Here is an 8,950-nt window from a genome sequence, read left to right as displayed (position 1 = left end):
TGTTTAAAGCAGAACTCCGGGCAAATCAAATCTTAACCCTTACAATGGGGCTACCCTCAAACTGCGAGGGTTAAGTGCTCGTTTTGTCTAGGGAACGAAAATAACAAACATATACTCACCGAAACCATGACCCCGGCTTGCTCTTAGACAGGTCCCTGGAGCCTCTCTCCTCCTATGCTGCAGTGGTCTAAGTTCCTGTGAGACTTCACATTCTATACAGTGTATAGAATCTGAGGATGCTGAGGGGCATACCATGTGAGAATGTGAGGCTGCTGAGGGACACACCATCATTGTAGCCACGATTTTCCTTGTCCTGTACTGTGCTGTGCTGAGCAGCTTCCCCTCTCTGCCAAAGCACAGAAATCACATTTCTCTGGGCCATTGTGTTGCATTAACAAGTGGCATGTTGTGCATTAATATGTTTTACATTAAGGTAGCCCAATTATTCTGAATGGGCTGCCAATGTATGGGAACAGCTTCAAAATCAGACTTGATATTTTTTGTATGCAGTTTCTCACAACACACTGCAAATGCACTGTTGCATTCTGCAGTGCCACTGCATCACAGGTAATAGTGCATTGGGTTGCCACTGAGTGGCTCACAACACAGCACAGATTGTGCAAAAAGCCACTTTGTGGTAAAGCACAATAAAACAATAAAATTCCATTCAACATTACTGCAACACATCAGGCATAGTGGTTAGCACTTCAGCCTTGTAGCACTGGAGGTCCCCGCTTTGTATCCCAGTCGAGACATTATCTGCAAGGCGTTTCCATGTTCTCCCTGTGCTTGCGTGGGTATCTTCTGGGCACTCTGATTTCTTCCCACACTCCAAAGACATGCAGGAAGGTTAAGTGGCTCCTGTCAAAATTGTCCCTTGTATATATGCAAGTCTGTCTGGTGATAAATCAATAATTGTCATTAAAAAACATGTAGTTGGAAGATTCACCTGCAGTGAATGTCAGATTCATTGCTTTATAAAAATGACCCTTAGGGGTCTATTTACAAAGCAACCAAAGGATCTAGCCATAGCTTCGGCCGATCCTTCGGCTAGCTTCGGCCCCAGGACCCCTTTGGTTCAGTAGAACCGAAGGGCTGCCGTACGGGCTACTCCCTATAGCCCGTACAGCTCCCAAAGTTGGCCGAGCGGCTCAGTTGAGCCGAACGCATATGCCTCGGCTCGACTGAGCCACGCTGAAAGCCGAAGCTGGCCAAATGGCCAGCCATTGGCCGGCCGACAGCCTGCTTCTGACAGCTGGGCGGAGCCAGCCGTCATCTCACAGCTGGCTCCGGCCACTTGCAGAGAGATCAGCGTCCCTGGTTACCAGCTAACCAGGGACACTGATCTCCAGACAGCAAACTCTCTCTGGCGCCCCGGTAGTCTCCCGCTCCCGGCCGCCCAGGAGAGAAACACTTTTTCAAAGAAAGGTTCCCTGCTTTTTTTTTTTTTCTGACATGGAGCTGTTTTGGCTGCCGTCAGAATAAATAAAATAAAAATAAAAATAACCTTCTAAGAGTTAACATGTCAACTTCTTCCTATAAAGCAGAATGAACTCTGAAGCATGAACGTGATCTTGGAACAGACAGGTTTGTGTTTCATACTTTGCTCTTTGTATACGTGCCGATGAAAGGTCCCTACTGTCAGTGAATTTTTAATGTGCTAATGACCCACAATATGTACTTTATGTGTGTACATGTAAGCAGTTTTTAGCTTAATGACTCATGTGAGGCCAGGTGCAATGCCCTGTTATCAGAAACAGTCATTTCCAGCTTATGTCATTTAAACGTTATTGATTAAGTTTTTGATTAAACGTTAAAAACAATTTATTGAGAAAAGCTAGCGGGAAAGCTGAGATAAATGATTGAACAGGGAACAGAGCTATTTTGCTTTTTTTGTCAAACAGGAAGTGCAGGCAACAAGTAAAATCATAGAACTGTTAACTGCAAGTGTGCTAGCCAGAATGTCCACCCAATTTGACTTTAAGGGCTCCTTTACACCAGAAGCATTGAGGCTTCACAGGTTGCTTTTTTCCAGCGCAGCCCCAACGCAAAGACAAGGCAATCTGCGTTGTTTCAATGGGCACATTTCCCACAACCGCATTGCAGTGGTACTGAACAAAAGGTATGAGTGTTATACTTTATTTCACAGTTGTCACAGGAACAGGAGGTAAAGGTAATTTTCCAATAGGGACACCTGTTTTGGTGATAATGAGGGATCTTATGCCCTTGGAGAGATTTTGTCTGACTTCTAGGGGTCTCTCACAGACAGGAAGTAAAGGCAAATGTCCCCAACAGGAAGCAAACAAAAAAATGAGTTTAAACCTTTTTCTACTGTCCTGATAACATTTTTGCTTAAGACATACTTCAAGCTAAGTTTTTTTTTTTTATTCATTCCAACCAGATGTTTCAGGTTTTTCACATTGGTACTGTATAGACATGTATCTTTTGTTACATGATTCTGTATTGCATAACTACTTAGGGTGGTGTCCAAAACCAGACAGGTCGGTGACTGGTAGAAAATAAATTACTGGAAATTGTGGAGTTTAGAAAGTAGGGCAGCTAGGTGCGGAAGATAAGTGCATGTCAGTTGTATATGTTCATGTTTACAGATCATCTTCAAAGAAAAAGTGAAAACCTCCCAATCCCTTATATCCCTCCTGCTCCTATCCAATCCCCAGTTTTTTGTTTTGTTTTTTTAAAGAAAACTTCTGAATCACTTTTTACATACTTCACAGCATGTCATTGCCTCCAGGATTACCTTAAAGAAGAACTAGGGGACATATGGGGCTAGGCTATACCCGCACTGCAAGGGTTCAAGTGCTTGTTTGCCATGGGAGTGAAAATAACAAACATATACTCACCCAAACATCTGACCTGGCTGGCTACTAGGCCATTCGCAGCATTCTTGCTCCCCCCTCCACTCTAGCAGTGTAATGTCCCTTGGCGTCTTCACGTTCAATACATTGTATTAGACGTGGTGAGTTGCCTTTTCTTAGACCGCTGGAGCACAGGGGGAGAGAGGCTGCAGGGACTGGGCTAGCAGCCAGCCTGGTCGGATGTTTGGGTGAATATAACTGTGTTATTTTAGCTCCGTAGACAAAACAAGCACTGCAAGTGTTAAGATTTCATATGTCCAGAGTTGTTCTTTAAGGATAAAGTGTGGGCACATTCAATAGCCAGTGGGGAGCATCAGCTTAATCGAGAAAGTGACATGGGCAATCAAAGAAGCAACCTACAGCACTACAACAGACTAAACAGAAGAATCAGGATCACATGACCAGAGTCTCAGGTAAGAAAACAGGGATTTTTTTATTTAATAAATATATTACAGTTCTAACAATCCAATATATGTGCTTACATTCCCCTGTGTTATCCATAAATGTGTAAAAAAAGAAAAAAAAATCAAAATAAATTTCCCATGTATATAAATGGATAAACACTCATATTCCATTAACATGTACAAAGCTTCACTTATAGGTGAATGAATGAATACCCACAATTGATATGAACATGTCAATAAAAAAGTATATGAATAAAAAGATACAAACTGCCTCCCTCACTTAGTCAAGTATCAAATCTTCTGTACCGGTAGTGCTAATAATAAATACATAAATACATCTACACTAATCATATAATTAAGTGGGTAAATATACGACCATCAAGATAAAAAGAAAAAAAAACACACACACAATAAAAGGACAGGTAAAATAAAGTCCAAAGGAATCCAAAAAACAAGTGCAGCCAGTATAGTGTGATCAATCTTTTCCAAGCTGCAGATGAGTGCAACAATGATTCACAGCTTGAAATAAATTTAATAAGTGTTTCAAAATTTGTTTCCACTCCTCCAACTCCACAAACTTCCCCCAAAAGAAATAGACTCTTTTATTTATTTGCCAATCGGTTTATAAAAAAAAAAGATTAGCTAAAGGGAGGAGTAGGGGGGAAGTTTAGGCTTTTTGTTTTGGGAAATAGAAATCTCCTTTAAATTTGCCTTTGTGAATGTTATTTTTCTTCTTTATTTGCTTTCACTACATGAGAAGCAGATCCATTTTACACTTCCTCCTATGCGGCCACAAAGGAGGTGAGGAGAAATCTTCCAAAAAGGGACAGACAGCATAAAAAACCTCACAGTTTCTTATACTTCCCCAGTCTTTCCAAAACTGTCTGGGTAAAAAAATGCTTATGATCCCTTAACCGTAAAGGTTTCTGTAATATAGTACAGGCCTGCGTACGTGCAAATCACAAAGGGCGTTTTCAACACAAATGAATCATTCATCAAGCTGCTGTAACACCCTGGTAATCTACATTCCTTGTGCTGGGTGTGGGGTTGAAGTGCAATATTAAGTTATAGCTTTGCCTTAAAACAAATTTTACCAATACTTTCAAAGTTTGATGAAAATTAGCAGTTAAACAATAGCACTTAAGGTTTTAGTTTATTTTCCATTTTGTAAACCCAATAACTGAGATGAAACTGGACTAATAACTTAAGTTATGTTAGCTTAATAAGGAACTGCAGTCAAAAGAAAAGTAACTTTGGCTGCTAACTTAACATAAGATTTTTGTATTTTGTTTGTATATTTCAGTGGTTTCAAAGTACCGGCACGCGAGCCGGTACTATGTGGCCTGCAGCCAGCTCACAAGCCAGCTACACGGTCTGCATCTATGTCGGATGCAGACCGCATAGCTGCTTCTGTGCCGTCACTCGGATCCTTTCGGCCAGCGCTCTAAAATCTTTCAGTGAACGCTGGCCGAATGGATTGATTAGTAAGGTCAGCAGCAGACCTCACTAATCACTAATCACTTTCGGTTAGGAATCAATCACTCTCCCTGGACGCAATAATTGTGCATTCAAGGAGACTGTTTCCTAACCACATGTAATAATATCACATACCATTACATGCAGTGGGCAGGCGTTTACGTGCAGCTGCTGTCACCTGACCATTAACTTAAATGGGTGACAGCTGCCACTTGTAAACACCAGATTAGTGATTCCTGCTGCAGGAAAACACAAGTTTCTGAGGCAGGAATCCCTAATCACACCTAAACCTACAGATATGAATGGTGCCTTATTGTGAGCATATTGGTGTTCGTAGTACCAAACTGTGGGTCACAGGAGTACATTTACTAAAATTTTACTGCTGATCCAAACTCAGCATATGGCGGGCTACTGTCTGCTATTTGCTGACAGCGCAGAGCCAACAATATTGTCAGGATCCACCCTGCTGCGTGAATGACAGTTGCTCTGCATCTATAGAGCCAGAGCTAGCTGTGTCTGGCCCCTCCCCTGCCTCTCCCCCCAATAAGCACTGGAGGAACAGAGAGAGAGTGGGGGGGGGGATCCCTGCAGGGAGCAGTGACTGACAGTCACTGCTTCTGAATGGAGAAGACCGTGAGCTGAGCGATCAGCAGTTTGTGATCGTTCAGTTCTTGATATATAGAGAGAGTAAAATGTATGCTTCCCAATACTATAAGCCTGCATGTGACATTGCAGACTTCCTATCTTTGGGTGGCTCCACTCTATGGAGGAGCAATGGATCCGCCCTTGGACAGCAGCCTTATCATCCTGTGGAGAGGGTAGTGTTAGATGGACTAACAAATTTAGATGGACTTGACTAACAAAATAAATCTGCACTCCAGCTAACTTTGTACCTTTGAAGCAGTTACAACAACACTTTTTCCTCTTTTATTAATAAAAGGTTTTACATAAATAAATAAAAAATTACCACTGTAGTGACCTCTGTCGTTGTTAAATTGTTTGTGTCAACACCCTAACTGCTACTTTTGCTGGACAGTTTGGTCTGTCAAAGGTAGATGAGAGATTACAGGCTTAATTCTGTATCGACCCGATAGGATCATGGCTATGTCCTAAAATGGGAACAGGATCTTCGAATATCTAAATCTGACTCGGACTGGCAACAAATGTGCACCATGGCAGCTACTTGTACTATCAATATCACCTCCTTGGAAACTGCATATAAATCTTTAATGAGATTGCATATAGTCCCCACTAGACTGGCCCATCTTCACCCTCAGCAATCTGCCTTATGCTACGAGGATGAAAGCTGAGGGATGATGTTCTACATATTTGGTGGTCCTGTCCAATGATCAGTGGGCTTAAACGTTCCACTTATTGCAATGCCTCTTTCACAAAAATATTGCTAAAGACCCCTGGTTCGCACTTTTACATTTTAAACCTATGTTCCTTATGAAAGCTCAGCACAAACTAGCAGTATTTATCCTTTCGGCAGTCAAGCAAGCCATTGCACAGGCATGGAAAAAGCAATCTGCCCTTTTTGGCCATGTACGTCATAGGGTTGATTTGTTTTTTATTAATGAGTAACTGTCTAGTGTTCTCTTAGACTCACAGGTGAAATTTACAAAGGTCTGGATCCTTGGAGAATGTATGCCTATCCTACCATTCCTTCAGAGAGCTTAACGATTATTTGAGCCAACCCAAACATGGGGGACCCCGACGCTGTTCAGAATTATTCTTTCTGCTCTGCTTTTTACCAACTGTTTTCTCTGTTTATTTCCGTCATGCGACCACTGGATTGCACGCCAGAACAATTGCACTGTGTCAACAGTAAATCTGCATTTTCTCTCCGTTAGGATGTTGATACTGAATTTACCTTATCTTCTGTTCCAATTTTGTAACTGTACCACAAAATTTAGTATCATTGATATTTATTAGTAATATGGCGAGTATTGAGCATGTTTGGCTTGTTTAACCCTCATTCTGTCATTACATCTCATGCATGTACTATGCTTCATGTTCTGTTGTGTTGTGTATATTTAAAACTCAATACAATCTTTTGGAAATTAAAAGAAAACCTGTTTTTTGGTTTAGATACGCCTGAAATTCCAGCCAAACTTAAAGTTAGAACCTCTGTTATGTTTTTATAGCTATTTTCACAACAGAAAATGAGATGTATTGCCCCAAATGAAGAGTCATCACACATTTGATTGCTGTCACTGGAACAGGTATACCCATTGTCAAATATCCTCTCATCCCAGTTTAGTTATAACTAAAGAAATTTAGATTTACCCACTCCCAAAATTAATATATAAGAAATGCATGCCGGAGAATAAGCTGTTTGCTCTTGCCAATTATATTTTACTAGTTTAACAGTAAAGATATAGTTTATTTTTAGCAAGACTTGATTGAGGAAGTTATGTACAGTTCAAATATGTGCTCCACATTCTTTTTGATGGCCAAAGCCTGATATGCACTGTGGCTTCCAATTGTATACTAGTTCAAAGGTGCAGCTGTGGTGGGGAGGCTGTGTAAGGAAAAATGCAAGGCCCTCTATGAAATGGAGGGAGACCTTACAAGGTCAAGGCCAGAGGGCCCTTAAGTGAAGTGAAGGGGAGAATCACTACACACATCTTCTGCTGACTCATATTTTTCTATTACTGTTCACATTTTTGAAGACACACCAGCAACTTAGGGTGCAAAATTAGCCAGCACCTCATATATTTATTCTGCAGCACTCAGTGGGTTCTCTAAGCAGAGAAGTAAGAGACTAGGCCCCAATTCTTGCAGACATTAACAACCCTTTACCTATTGGTCTCAGCATCATTTAGGGGGGCCATTCACCTCACCCTCCTCCCATGACTACCTATTCAGGAACCAGAAGTAATCAAGACAACTTGATTTAGTAGATACAAAAGATGTCTCTCATTGCTGCAGAACTTTACTGACAACTTCCAAATGTGGAACGTAACACTGATAGTAACAGCCCTAGTGAAGGACATGCCAGGACCTTCAACTGAGAGATATCGATTTTGGCGTCACGGAGAGATATAAGGAGCTGGCTTTTAATCTAACACTCCAAATTCCTCATGCTGCTACAATATCACAGAGGGAATTTTTTATATATTGTTATTTCTAAACCCAGAAAACCTGCAGTTCAGTATATTTAATACTAGTACAATGTTAGTGCATAGATCTTTATAAGGTTATTATATTCCCAGTTCATAGAAACAAGGAATAAGAGAGAATAAAACCTCTGAAATAACAAAAGAGACAATGCAAAAGAAAACAACGAAAAGCTTTACTGGTCTTCATCGACATTGATGGAATATTTAAGTCCTTGCTTTTTCACTTGATGGAAATTCTAATACCCGTAAAGAGTAGAGTACTTGGGGGTTTATGCTTTGCTCCAAACACTGTATTTGAGAAGCTGGATCTTCAATGCTAAAATGTTGAGCAGAGTCAACAGTAGGGATGGGTTCGATGTTCGAGTCGAGCATGAGCCAAGCTCCCCACAAGACACTATGTACCGCCTTGTGAGCCCTGATTCGCTGAAGCCATTCGTAAGAGCCATGATTGGGCAAAGTCATCATGACTTTGCCCAATTATGGCTTACCTTTCAGATGCCGTACAACTGTAAGCAGTTGGGCGGAGCTAGCTGTCATCACTATCTCTGCCCAATTGTTTATATTTTGCTGTCAAAATGCCATTCTGCAGCTGGACGGGACGGCTTCCTTTTTATAATTAGGATTATTTCTTGTTTTATTTTTTATTTTGTTGAGTCTTCGTCATCGTTGACAACGCTGGACGTCGTGATTGACCCTGGATTACGTCACTGGATACATTTTTTGGTTTTTTTTTTAATTAAAATCCTTTTTTTTTCAATTAAAGGATTTTTACAAAAGTTTGGCCTCTTTTTTAAAACTTGTATTTAACCCTTTCGTGAATGGGTAGATTTACAAGTACCCCTTACTCATTCACAAGGGGGGGGGGCGCATCTGGGTGCCCTTTTATTAAAGGGGTACTCTGGTGTGAATAAGCCCCCTGCCTGCACCCCCACAACCAACGCCCCAGGGCTTGTGGGGAAGAGGCCCTTGTCCCTATTGGCACAGGAACAAGATGCTGGAAAAGCACCCTCCCAGTGCATGTGGCCTCGTATGGCAGGGAGGGGGAGTGCTCCTTCGCCCCCCCCCCCCC

The sequence above is a fragment of the Nanorana parkeri genome, unplaced genomic scaffold, assembly GCF_000935625.1.
Source record: "Nanorana parkeri isolate BGI_ZX_2015 unplaced genomic scaffold, ASM93562v1 scaffold827, whole genome shotgun sequence".
Lineage (NCBI taxonomy): Eukaryota > Metazoa > Chordata > Amphibia > Anura > Dicroglossidae > Nanorana > Nanorana parkeri.
Note: the sequence above shows the minus strand (reverse complement) of the source record.